This window comes from Equus asinus, unplaced genomic scaffold (assembly GCF_041296235.1).
Source record: "Equus asinus isolate D_3611 breed Donkey unplaced genomic scaffold, EquAss-T2T_v2 contig_196, whole genome shotgun sequence".
In the NCBI taxonomy this organism is placed as follows: Eukaryota; Metazoa; Chordata; class Mammalia; order Perissodactyla; family Equidae; genus Equus; species Equus asinus.
This window is the reverse complement of record NW_027224845.1, coordinates 2,428,208-2,441,480: the sequence shown is the minus strand read 5'-3', so window position 1 is coordinate 2,441,480 and position 13,273 is coordinate 2,428,208.

The following is a 13,273-nucleotide window of genomic DNA, read 5'->3' as shown; positions in this document are numbered from 1 at the left end:
AGAGTCCCCAAAGTATCTTGCTTCCAAATCTTTGGGAAGCTAAGAAACAACTGGCTCTGCACAGTGCTCTCACAGCCTACCGGCAACGTGACAGAGAAAGGCCTGTGAGACGCAGTTTCTTGGAAGGCCTGATCTGGCTGAGGTAGAACTTCTGCTCTGGGTGTACTCCATTGGCCTAGGGCTGCCAGGCCCAAAGGGCTGCCTTTATTTCCAAAGTGTGAGAGAGGCCCCAAAGCATCTTGCTTCCTGCTCTCTGGGAAGCTAAAACAACTGGCTCTGCACAGTGCTCTCAAAGCCAACCGGGAACGTCACATACAAAGGCCTGTGAAACGCAGCTTCTTGACAGGCCTTATCTGGCTGAGGTAGAACTTGTGCTCTGGGTGTGCTACTTTGGCCTAGAGCTGCCAGGCACAAAGGCTGCTTTGTTTCCAAAGGGGGAGAGAGGCCCCAAATCATGTTGCTTCCAGCTGTTTTTGAAGCTAAGAAACAACTCGCTCTGCCAGGTACTCTTACAGCCTTCCGGGAACACCTCTTACGAAGGCCTGTGAAAAGCAGTTTCTTGGCAGGCCTGATCTGGCTGAGGTAGAACTTCTGCTCTGGGTGTGCTCCATTGCCCTAGAGCTGAAAGGCCCAAAGGGATGCCTTGTTTGCAAAGGGGCAGAGAGGCCCCAAAGCATCTTGCTTCCAGCTCATTGGGAAGCTAAGAAACAACTGTCTCTGCCCAGTGCTCTGACAGAGTACCGGGAACATCTCTTACCAAAGCCTTGGAAACGCAGTTTCTTGGCAGGCCTTATCTGGCTGAGGTAGAACTTCTGCTCTGGGTGTGCTCCATTGGCCTAGAGCTGAAAGGCCCAAAGGTCGGCCTTGTTGGCAAAGGGGCAGGGAGCCCCCAAAGCATCTTGCTTCCAGCTCTTCGGGAAGCTAAGAAACAACTGGCTCTGCCCAGTGCTCTTACAGCCTGAGAGAAAATCTCTTACCAAGGCCTGTGAAACGCACTTTGTAGGTGGCCTGATCTAGCTGAAGTAGAACTTCTGCTCTGGGTGTGCTCCATTGGCCTAGAGCTGCCTGGCCCAAAGGGCCGCCTTGTTTGCAAAGGGGCAGAGAGGCCCCAAAGCATCTTGCTTCCAGCTCTTCGGGAAGCTAAGAAACATCTGGCGTTGCCCAGTGCTCTTACAGCCTACCGGGAACATCTCTTACCAAGGCCTGTGAAACGCAGTTTGTTGGTGGCCTGAACTGGCCGAAGTAGAACTTCTGCTCTGGGTGTGCTCCACTGGCCTGGAGCTACCTGCCCCAAAGGGCTGCCTTGATTCCAAAGTGAGAGAGTGGCACCAAAGCATCTTGCTTCCAGCTCTTCGGGAAGCTAAGAAACATCTGGCGTTGCCCAGTGCTCTTACAGCCTACCGGGAACATCTCTTACCAAGGCCTGTGAAACGCCGTTTCCTGGCAGGCCTGATTTGGCTGAAGTAGAACTTCTGCTCTGGGTGTGCTCCATTGCCCTAGAGCTGCCAGGCCCAAGGTGCTGCCTTGTTTCCAAAGGGGCAGAGAGGCCCCAAAGCATCTTGCTTCCAGCTCTCTGGGAAGCTAAGAACCAACTCGCTCTGCCCCGTGCTCTTACAGCCTACCGGGAACATGTCTTTGAAAGGCCTGTGAAACGCAGTTTCTTGGCAGGCCTCATCTGGCTGAAGTAGAACTCCGGCTCTGGGTGTGCTCCATTGCCCTAGAGCTGCCAGGCCCCAAGTGCTGCCCTGTTTCCAAGGGGCAGAGAGGCCCAAAGCATCTTGCTTCCCGGTCTTTGCGAAGCTAAGAAACAACTGGCTCTGCCCAGTGCTCTTACACCTACCGGGAACATCTCTTACCAAGGCCTGTCAAACGCTGTTTCTTTGCAGGCCTGATCAGGCTGAAGTAGAACTCCTGCTCTGCGTGTGCTCCATTGGCCTAGAGCTTCCCGACCCAAAAGGCTGCCTTGTTCCCAAACGGGCAGAGGGGTCCCAAGCGTCTTGCTTCCAGCTTTTCAGGAAGGTAAGAAACAACTGGCTCTGCCCAGTGCTCTCACAGCCTACCGGGAACATCTCTTACCAAGGCCTGTGAAACGCAGTTTCTTGGCAGGCCTGATCTGGCTGAAGTAGAACTCCTGCTCTGGGCGTGCTACTTTGGCCTAGAGCTGCCAGGCCCAAAGGGCCGCCTTGTTTCCAAAGGGGCTGAGAGTCCCCAAAGTATCTTGCTTCCAAATCTTTGGGAAGCTAAGAAACAACTGGCTCTGCACAGTGCTCTCACAGCCTACCGGCAACGTGACAGAGAAAGGCCTGTGAGACGCAGTTTCTTGGAAGGCCTGATCTGGCTGAGGTAGAACTTCTGCTCTGGGTGTACTCCATTGGCCTAGGGCTGCCAGGCCCAAAGGGCTGCCTTTATTTCCAAAGTGTGAGAGAGGCCCCAAAGCATCTTGCTTCCTGCTCTCTGGGAAGCTAAAACAACTGGCTCTGCACAGTGCTCTCAAAGCCAACCGGGAACGTCACATACAAAGGCCTGTGAAACGCAGCTTCTTGACAGGCCTTATCTGGCTGAGGTAGAACTTGTGCTCTGGGTGTGCTACTTTGGCCTAGAGCTGCCAGGCACAAAGGCTGCTTTGTTTCCAAAGGGGGAGAGAGGCCCCAAATCATGTTGCTTCCAGCTGTTTTTGAAGCTAAGAAACAACTCGCTCTGCCAGGTACTCTTACAGCCTTCCGGGAACACCTCTTACGAAGGCCTGTGAAAAGCAGTTTCTTGGCAGGCCTGATCTGGCTGAGGTAGAACTTCTGCTCTGGGTGTGCTCCATTGGCCTAGAGCTGAAAGGCCCAAAGGGATGCCTTGTTTGCAAAGGGGCAGAGAGGCCCCAAAGCATCTTGCTTCCAGCTCATTGGGAAGCTAAGAAACAACTGTCTCTGCCCAGTGCTCTGACAGAGTACCGGGAACATCTCTTACCAAAGCCTTTGAAACGCAGTTTCTTGGCAGGCCTTATCTGGCTGAGGTAGAACTTCTGCTCTGGGTGTGCTCCATTGGCCTAGAGCTGAAAGGCCCAAAGGTCGGCCTTGTTGGCAAAGGGGCAGGGAGCCCCCAAAGCATCTTGCTTCCAGCTCTTCGGGAAGCTAAGAAACAACTGGCTCTGCCCAGTGCTCTTACAGCCTGAGAGAAAATCTCTTACCAAGGCCTGTGAAACGCACTTTGTTGGTGGCCTGATCTAGCTGAAGTAGAACTTCTGCTCTGGGTGTGCTCCATTGGCCTAGAGCTGCCTGGCCCAAAGGGCCGCCTTGTTTGCAAAGGGGCAGAGAGGCCCCAAAGCATCTTGCTTCCAGCTCTTCGGGAAGCTAAGAAACATCTGGCGTTGCCCAGTGCTCTTACAGCCTACCGGGAACATCTCTTACCAAGGCCTGTGAAACGCAGTTTGTTGGTGGCCTGAACTGGCCGAAGTAGAACTTCTGCTCTGGGTGTGCTCCACTGGCCTGGAGCTACCTGCCCCAAAGGGCTGCCTTGATTCCAAAGTGAGAGAGTGGCACCAAAGCATCTTGCTTCCAGCTCTTCGGGAAGCTAAGAAACATCTGGCGTTGCCCAGTGCTCTTACAGCCTACCGGGAACATCTCTTACCAAGGCCTGTGAAACGCCGTTTCCTGGCAGGCCTGATTTGGCTGAAGTAGAACTTCTGCTCTGGGTGTGCTCCATTGCCCTAGAGCTGCCAGGCCCAAGGTGCTGCCTTGTTTCCAAAGGGGCAGAGAGGCCCCAAAGCATCTTGCTTCCAGCTCTCTGGGAAGCTAAGAACCAACTCGCTCTGCCCCGTGCTCTTACAGCCTACCGGGAACATGTCTTTGAAAGGCCTGTGAAACGCAGTTTCTTGGCAGGCCTCATCTGGCTGAAGTAGAACTCCGGCTCTGGGTGTGCTCCATTGCCCTAGAGCTGCCAGGCCCCAAGTGCTGCCCTGTTTCCAAGGGGCAGAGAGGCCCAAAGCATCTTGCTTCCCGGTCTTTGCGAAGCTAAGAAACAACTGGCTCTGCCCAGTGCTCTTACACCTACCGGGAACATCTCTTACCAAGGCCTGTCAAACGCTGTTTCTTTGCAGGCCTGATCAGGCTGAAGTAGAACTCCTGCTCTGCGTGTGCTCCATTGGCCTAGAGCTTCCCGACCCAAAAGGCTGCCTTGTTCCCAAACGGGCAGAGGGGTCCCAAGCGTCTTGCTTCCAGCTTTTCAGGAAGGTAAGAAACAACTGGCTCTGCCCAGTGCTCTCACAGCCTACCGGGAACATCTCTTACCAAGGCCTGTGAAACGCAGTTTCTTGGCAGGCCTGATCTGGCTGAAGTAGAACTCCTGCTCTGGGCGTGCTACTTTGGCCTAGAGCTGCCAGGCCCAAAGGGCCGCCTTGTTTCCAAAGGGGCTGAGAGTCCCCAAAGTATCTTGCTTCCAAATCTTTGGGAAGCTAAGAAACAACTGGCTCTGCACAGTGCTCTCACAGCCTACCGGCAACGTGACAGAGAAAGGCCTGTGAGACGCAGTTTCTTGGAAGGCCTGATCTGGCTGAGGTAGAACTTCTGCTCTGGGTGTACTCCATTGGCCTAGGGCTGCCAGGCCCAAAGGGCTGCCTTTATTTCCAAAGTGTGAGAGAGGCCCCAAAGCATCTTGCTTCCTGCTCTCTGGGAAGCTAAAACAACTGGCTCTGCACAGTGCTCTCAAAGCCAACCGGGAACGTCACATACAAAGGCCTGTGAAACGCAGCTTCTTGACAGGCCTTATCTGGCTGAGGTAGAACTTGTGCTCTGGGTGTGCTACTTTGGCCTAGAGCTGCCAGGCACAAAGGCTGCTTTGTTTCCAAAGGGGGAGAGAGGCCCCAAATCATGTTGCTTCCAGCTGTTTTTGAAGCTAAGAAACAACTCGCTCTGCCAGGTGCTCTTACAGCCTTCCGGGAACACCTCTTACGAAGGCCTGTGAAAAGCAGTTTCTTGGCAGGCCTGATCTGGCTGAGGTAGAACTTCTGCTCTGGGTGTGCTCCATTGGCCTAGAGCTGAAAGGCCCAAAGGGATGCCTTGTTTGCAAAGGGGCAGAGAGGCCCCAAAGCATCTTGCTTCCAGCTCATTGGGAAGCTAAGAAACAACTGTCTCTGCCCAGTGCTCTGACAGAGTACCGGGAACATCTCTTACCAAAGCCTTTGAAACGCAGTTTCTTGGCAGGCCTTATCTGGCTGAGGTAGAACTTCTGCTCTGGGTGTGCTCCATTGGCCTAGAGCTGAAAGGCCCAAAGGTCGGCCTTGTTGGCAAAGGGGCAGGGAGCCCCCAAAGCATCTTGCTTCCAGCTCTTCGGGAAGCTAAGAAACAACTGGCTCTGCCCAGTGCTCTTACAGCCTGAGAGAAAATCTCTTACCAAGGCCTGTGAAACGCACTTTGTTGGTGGCCTGATCTAGCTGAAGTAGAACTTCTGCTCTGGGTGTGCTCCATTGGCCTAGAGCTGCCTGGCCCAAAGGGCCGCCTTGTTTGCAAAGGGGCAGAGAGGCCCCAAAGCATCTTGCTTCCAGCTCTTCGGGAAGCTAAGAAACATCTGGCGTTGCCCAGTGCTCTTACAGCCTACCGGGAACATCTCTTACCAAGGCCTGTGAAACGCAGTTTGTTGGTGGCCTGAACTGGCCGAAGTAGAACTTCTGCTCTGGGTGTGCTCCACTGGCCTGGAGCTACCTGCCCCAAAGGGCTGCCTTGATTCCAAAGTGAGAGAGTGGCACCAAAGCATCTTGCTTCCAGCTCTTCGGGAAGCTAAGAAACATCTGGCGTTGCCCAGTGCTCTTACAGCCTACCGGGAACATCTCTTACCAAGGCCTGTGAAACGCCGTTTCCTGGCAGGCCTGATTTGGCTGAAGTAGAACTTCTGCTCTGGGTGTGCTCCATTGCCCTAGAGCTGCCAGGCCCAAGGTGCTGCCTTGTTTCCAAAGGGGCAGAGAGGCCCCAAAGCATCTTGCTTCCAGCTCTCTGGGAAGCTAAGAACCAACTCGCTCTGCCCCGTGCTCTTACAGCCTACCGGGAACATGTCTTTGAAAGGCCTGTGAAACGCAGTTTCTTGGCAGGCCTCATCTGGCTGAAGTAGAACTCCGGCTCTGGGTGTGCTCCATTGCCCTAGAGCTGCCAGGCCCCAAGTGCTGCCCTGTTTCCAAGGGGCAGAGAGGCCCAAAGCATCTTGCTTCCCGGTCTTTGCGAAGCTAAGAAACAACTGGCTCTGCCCAGTGCTCTTACACCTACCGGGAACATCTCTTACCAAGGCCTGTCAAACGCTGTTTCTTTGCAGGCCTGATCAGGCTGAAGTAGAACTCCTGCTCTGCGTGTGCTCCATTGGCCTAGAGCTTCCCGACCCAAAAGGCTGCCTTGTTCCCAAACGGGCAGAGGGGTCCCAAGCGTCTTGCTTCCAGCTTTTCAGGAAGGTAAGAAACAACTGGCTCTGCCCAGTGCTCTCACAGCCTACCGGGAACATCTCTTACCAAGGCCTGTGAAACGCAGTTTCTTGGCAGGCCTGATCTGGCTGAAGTAGAACTCCTGCTCTGGGCGTGCTACTTTGGCCTAGAGCTGCCAGGCCCAAAGGGCCGCCTTGTTTCCAAAGGGGCTGAGAGTCCCCAAAGTATCTTGCTTCCAAATCTTTGGGAAGCTAAGAAACAACTGGCTCTGCACAGTGCTCTCACAGCCTACCGGCAACGTGACAGAGAAAGGCCTGTGAGACGCAGTTTCTTGGAAGGCCTGATCTGGCTGAGGTAGAACTTCTGCTCTGGGTGTACTCCATTGGCCTAGGGCTGCCAGGCCCAAAGGGCTGCCTTTATTTCCAAAGTGTGAGAGAGGCCCCAAAGCATCTTGCTTCCTGCTCTCTGGGAAGCTAAAACAACTGGCTCTGCACAGTGCTCTCAAAGCCAACCGGGAACGTCACATACAAAGGCCTGTGAAACGCAGCTTCTTGACAGGCCTTATCTGGCTGAGGTAGAACTTGTGCTCTGGGTGTGCTACTTTGGCCTAGAGCTGCCAGGCACAAAGGCTGCTTTGTTTCCAAAGGGGGAGAGAGGCCCCAAATCATGTTGCTTCCAGCTGTTTTTGAAGCTAAGAAACAACTCGCTCTGCCAGGTGCTCTTACAGCCTTCCGGGAACACCTCTTACGAAGGCCTGTGAAAAGCAGTTTCTTGGCAGGCCTGATCTGGCTGAGGTAGAACTTCTGCTCTGGGTGTGCTCCATTGCCCTAGAGCTGAAAGGCCCAAAGGGATGCCTTGTTTGCAAAGGGGCAGAGAGGCCCCAAAGCATCTTGCTTCCAGCTCATTGGGAAGCTAAGAAACAACTGTCTCTGCCCAGTGCTCTGACAGAGTACCGGGAACATCTCTTACCAAAGCCTTTGAAACGCAGTTTCTTGGCAGGCCTTATCTGGCTGAGGTAGAACTTCTGCTCTGGGTGTGCTCCATTGGCCTAGAGCTGAAAGGCCCAAAGGTCGGCCTTGTTGGCAAAGGGGCAGGGAGCCCCCAAAGCATCTTGCTTCCAGCTCTTCGGGAAGCTAAGAAACAACTGGCTCTGCCCAGTGCTCTTACAGCCTGAGAGAAAATCTCTTACCAAGGCCTGTGAAACGCACTTTGTTGGTGGCCTGATCTAGCTGAAGTAGAACTTCTGCTCTGGGTGTGCTCCATTGGCCTAGAGCTGCCTGGCCCAAAGGGCCGCCTTGTTTGCAAAGGGGCAGAGAGGCCCCAAAGCATCTTGCTTCCAGCTCTTCGGGAAGCTAAGAAACATCTGGCGTTGCCCAGTGCTCTTACAGCCTACCGGGAACATCTCTTACCAAGGCCTGTGAAACGCAGTTTGTTGGTGGCCTGAACTGGCCGAAGTAGAACTTCTGCTCTGGGTGTGCTCCACTGGCCTGGAGCTACCTGCCCCAAAGGGCTGCCTTGATTCCAAAGTGAGAGAGTGGCACCAAAGCATCTTGCTTCCAGCTCTTCGGGAAGCTAAGAAACATCTGGCGTTGCCCAGTGCTCTTACAGCCTACCGGGAACATCTCTTACCAAGGCCTGTGAAACGCCGTTTCCTGGCAGGCCTGATTTGGCTGAAGTAGAACTTCTGCTCTGGGTGTGCTCCATTGCCCTAGAGCTGCCAGGCCCAAGGTGCTGCCTTGTTTCCAAAGGGGCAGAGAGGCCCCAAAGCATCTTGCTTCCAGCTCTCTGGGAAGCTAAGAACCAACTCGCTCTGCCCCGTGCTCTTACAGCCTACCGGGAACATGTCTTTGAAAGGCCTGTGAAACGCAGTTTCTTGGCAGGCCTCATCTGGCTGAAGTAGAACTCCGGCTCTGGGTGTGCTCCATTGCCCTAGAGCTGCCAGGCCCCAAGTGCTGCCCTGTTTCCAAGGGGCAGAGAGGCCCAAAGCATCTTGCTTCCCGGTCTTTGCGAAGCTAAGAAACAACTGGCTCTGCCCAGTGCTCTTACACCTACCGGGAACATCTCTTACCAAGGCCTGTCAAACGCTGTTTCTTTGCAGGCCTGATCAGGCTGAAGTAGAACTCCTGCTCTGCGTGTGCTCCATTGGCCTAGAGCTTCCCGACCCAAAAGGCTGCCTTGTTCCCAAACGGGCAGAGGGGTCCCAAGCGTCTTGCTTCCAGCTTTTCAGGAAGGTAAGAAACAACTGGCTCTGCCCAGTGCTCTCACAGCCTACCGGGAACATCTCTTACCAAGGCCTGTGAAACGCAGTTTCTTGGCAGGCCTGATCTGGCTGAAGTAGAACTCCTGCTCTGGGCGTGCTACTTTGGCCTAGAGCTGCCAGGCCCAAAGGGCCGCCTTGTTTCCAAAGGGGCTGAGAGTCCCCAAAGTATCTTGCTTCCAAATCTTTGGGAAGCTAAGAAACAACTGGCTCTGCACAGTGCTCTCACAGCCTACCGGCAACGTGACAGAGAAAGGCCTGTGAGACGCAGTTTCTTGGAAGGCCTGATCTGGCTGAGGTAGAACTTCTGCTCTGGGTGTACTCCATTGGCCTAGGGCTGCCAGGCCCAAAGGGCTGCCTTTATTTCCAAAGTGTGAGAGAGGCCCCAAAGCATCTTGCTTCCTGCTCTCTGGGAAGCTAAAACAACTGGCTCTGCACAGTGCTCTCAAAGCCAACCGGGAACGTCACATACAAAGGCCTGTGAAACGCAGCTTCTTGACAGGCCTTATCTGGCTGAGGTAGAACTTGTGCTCTGGGTGTGCTACTTTGGCCTAGAGCTGCCAGGCACAAAGGCTGCTTTGTTTCCAAAGGGGGAGAGAGGCCCCAAATCATGTTGCTTCCAGGTGTTTTTGAAGCTAAGAAACAACTCGCTCTGCCAGGTACTCTTACAGCCTTCCGGGAACACCTCTTACGAAGGCCTGTGAAAAGCAGTTTCTTGGCAGGCCTGATCTGGCTGAGGTAGAACTTCTGCTCTGGGTGTGCTCCATTGCCCTAGAGCTGAAAGGCCCAAAGGGATGCCTTGTTTGCAAAGGGGCAGAGAGGCCCCAAAGCATCTTGCTTCCAGCTCATTGGGAAGCTAAGAAACAACTGTCTCTGCCCAGTGCTCTGACAGAGTACCGGGAACATCTCTTACCAAAGCCTTTGAAACGCAGTTTCTTGGCAGGCCTTATCTGGCTGAGGTAGAACTTCTGCTCTGGGTGTGCTCCATTGGCCTAGAGCTGAAAGGCCCAAAGGTCGGCCTTGTTGGCAAAGGGGCAGGGAGCCCCCAAAGCATCTTGCTTCCAGCTCTTCGGGAAGCTAAGAAACAACTGGCTCTGCCCAGTGCTCTTACAGCCTGAGAGAAAATCTCTTACCAAGGCCTGTGAAACGCACTTTGTAGGTGGCCTGATCTAGCTGAAGTAGAACTTCTGCTCTGGGTGTGCTCCATTGGCCTAGAGCTGCCTGGCCCAAAGGGCCGCCTTGTTTGCAAAGGGGCAGAGAGGCCCCAAAGCATCTTGCTTCCAGCTCTTCGGGAAGCTAAGAAACATCTGGCGTTGCCCAGTGCTCTTACAGCCTACCGGGAACATCTCTTACCAAGGCCTGTGAAACGCAGTTTGTTGGTGGCCTGAACTGGCCGAAGTAGAACTTCTGCTCTGGGTGTGCTCCACTGGCCTGGAGCTACCTGCCCCAAAGGGCTGCCTTGATTCCAAAGTGAGAGAGTGGCACCAAAGCATCTTGCTTCCAGCTCTTCGGGAAGCTAAGAAACATCTGGCGTTGCCCAGTGCTCTTACAGCCTACCGGGAACATCTCTTACCAAGGCCTGTGAAACGCCGTTTCCTGGCAGGCCTGATTTGGCTGAAGTAGAACTTCTGCTCTGGGTGTGCTCCATTGCCCTAGAGCTGCCAGGCCCAAGGTGCTGCCTTGTTTCCAAAGGGGCAGAGAGGCCCCAAAGCATCTTGCTTCCAGCTCTCTGGGAAGCTAAGAACCAACTCGCTCTGCCCCGTGCTCTTACAGCCTACCGGGAACATGTCTTTGAAAGGCCTGTGAAACGCAGTTTCTTGGCAGGCCTCATCTGGCTGAAGTAGAACTCCGGCTCTGGGTGTGCTCCATTGCCCTAGAGCTGCCAGGCCCCAAGTGCTGCCCTGTTTCCAAGGGGCAGAGAGGCCCAAAGCATCTTGCTTCCCGGTCTTTGCGAAGCTAAGAAACAACTGGCTCTGCCCAGTGCTCTTACACCTACCGGGAACATCTCTTACCAAGGCCTGTCAAACGCTGTTTCTTTGCAGGCCTGATCAGGCTGAAGTAGAACTCCTGCTCTGCGTGTGCTCCATTGGCCTAGAGCTTCCCGACCCAAAAGGCTGCCTTGTTCCCAAACGGGCAGAGGGGTCCCAAGCGTCTTGCTTCCAGCTTTTCAGGAAGGTAAGAAACAACTGGCTCTGCCCAGTGCTCTCACAGCCTACCGGGAACATCTCTTACCAAGGCCTGTGAAACGCAGTTTCTTGGCAGGCCTGATCTGGCTGAAGTAGAACTCCTGCTCTGGGCGTGCTACTTTGGCCTAGAGCTGCCAGGCCCAAAGGGCCGCCTTGTTTCCAAAGGGGCTGAGAGTCCCCAAAGTATCTTGCTTCCAAATCTTTGGGAAGCTAAGAAACAACTGGCTCTGCACAGTGCTCTCACAGCCTACCGGCAACGTGACAGAGAAAGGCCTGTGAGACGCAGTTTCTTGGAAGGCCTGATCTGGCTGAGGTAGAACTTCTGCTCTGGGTGTACTCCATTGGCCTAGGGCTGCCAGGCCCAAAGGGCTGCCTTTATTTCCAAAGTGTGAGAGAGGCCCCAAAGCATCTTGCTTCCTGCTCTCTGGGAAGCTAAAACAACTGGCTCTGCACAGTGCTCTCAAAGCCAACCGGGAACGTCACATACAAAGGCCTGTGAAACGCAGCTTCTTGACAGGCCTTATCTGGCTGAGGTAGAACTTGTGCTCTGGGTGTGCTACTTTGGCCTAGAGCTGCCAGGCACAAAGGCTGCTTTGTTTCCAAAGGGGGAGAGAGGCCCCAAATCATGTTGCTTCCAGGTGTTTTTGAAGCTAAGAAACAACTCGCTCTGCCAGGTACTCTTACAGCCTTCCGGGAACACCTCTTACGAAGGCCTGTGAAAAGCAGTTTCTTGGCAGGCCTGATCTGGCTGAGGTAGAACTTCTGCTCTGGGTGTGCTCCATTGGCCTAGAGCTGAAAGGCCCAAAGGGATGCCTTGTTTGCAAAGGGGCAGAGAGGCCCCAAAGCATCTTGCTTCCAGCTCATTGGGAAGCTAAGAAACAACTGTCTCTGCCCAGTGCTCTGACAGAGTACCGGGAACATCTCTTACCAAAGCCTTTGAAACGCAGTTTCTTGGCAGGCCTTATCTGGCTGAGGTAGAACTTCTGCTCTGGGTGTGCTCCATTGGCCTAGAGCTGAAAGGCCCAAAGGTCGGCCTTGTTGGCAAAGGGGCAGGGAGCCCCCAAAGCATCTTGCTTCCAGCTCTTCGGGAAGCTAAGAAACAACTGGCTCTGCCCAGTGCTCTTACAGCCTGAGAGAAAATCTCTTACCAAGGCCTGTGAAACGCACTTTGTAGGTGGCCTGATCTAGCTGAAGTAGAACTTCTGCTCTGGGTGTGCTCCATTGGCCTAGAGCTGCCTGGCCCAAAGGGCCGCCTTGTTTGCAAAGGGGCAGAGAGGCCCCAAAGCATCTTGCTTCCAGCTCTTCGGGAAGCTAAGAAACATCTGGCGTTGCCCAGTGCTCTTACAGCCTACCGGGAACATCTCTTACCAAGGCCTGTGAAACGCAGTTTGTTGGTGGCCTGAACTGGCCGAAGTAGAACTTCTGCTCTGGGTGTGCTCCACTGGCCTGGAGCTACCTGCCCCAAAGGGCTGCCTTGATTCCAAAGTGAGAGAGTGGCACCAAAGCATCTTGCTTCCAGCTCTTCGGGAAGCTAAGAAACATCTGGCGTTGCCCAGTGCTCTTACAGCCTACCGGGAACATCTCTTACCAAGGCCTGTGAAACGCCGTTTCCTGGCAGGCCTGATTTGGCTGAAGTAGAACTTCTGCTCTGGGTGTGCTCCATTGCCCTAGAGCTGCCAGGCCCAAGGTGCTGCCTTGTTTCCAAAGGGGCAGAGAGGCCCCAAAGCATCTTGCTTCCAGCTCTCTGGGAAGCTAAGAACCAACTCGCTCTGCCCCGTGCTCTTACAGCCTACCGGGAACATGTCTTTGAAAGGCCTGTGAAACGCAGTTTCTTGGCAGGCCTCATCTGGCTGAAGTAGAACTCCGGCTCTGGGTGTGCTCCATTGCCCTAGAGCTGCCAGGCCCCAAGTGCTGCCCTGTTTCCAAGGGGCAGAGAGGCCCAAAGCATCTTGCTTCCCGGTCTTTGCGAAGCTAAGAAACAACTGGCTCTGCCCAGTGCTCTTACACCTACCGGGAACATCTCTTACCAAGGCCTGTCAAACGCTGTTTCTTTGCAGGCCTGATCAGGCTGAAGTAGAACTCCTGCTCTGCGTGTGCTCCATTGGCCTAGAGCTTCCCGACCCAAAAGGCTGCCTTGTTCCCAAACGGGCAGAGGGGTCCCAAGCGTCTTGCTTCCAGCTTTTCAGGAAGGTAAGAAACAACTGGCTCTGCCCAGTGCTCTCACAGCCTACCGGGAACATCTCTTACCAAGGCCTGTGAAACGCAGTTTCTTGGCAGGCCTGATCTGGCTGAAGTAGAACTCCTGCTCTGGGCGTGCTACTTTGGCCTAGAGCTGCCAGGCCCAAAGGGCCGCCTTGTTTCCAAAGGGGCTGAGAGTCCCCAAAGTATCTTGCTTCCAAATCTTTGGGAAGCTAAGAAACAACTGGCTCTGCACAGTGC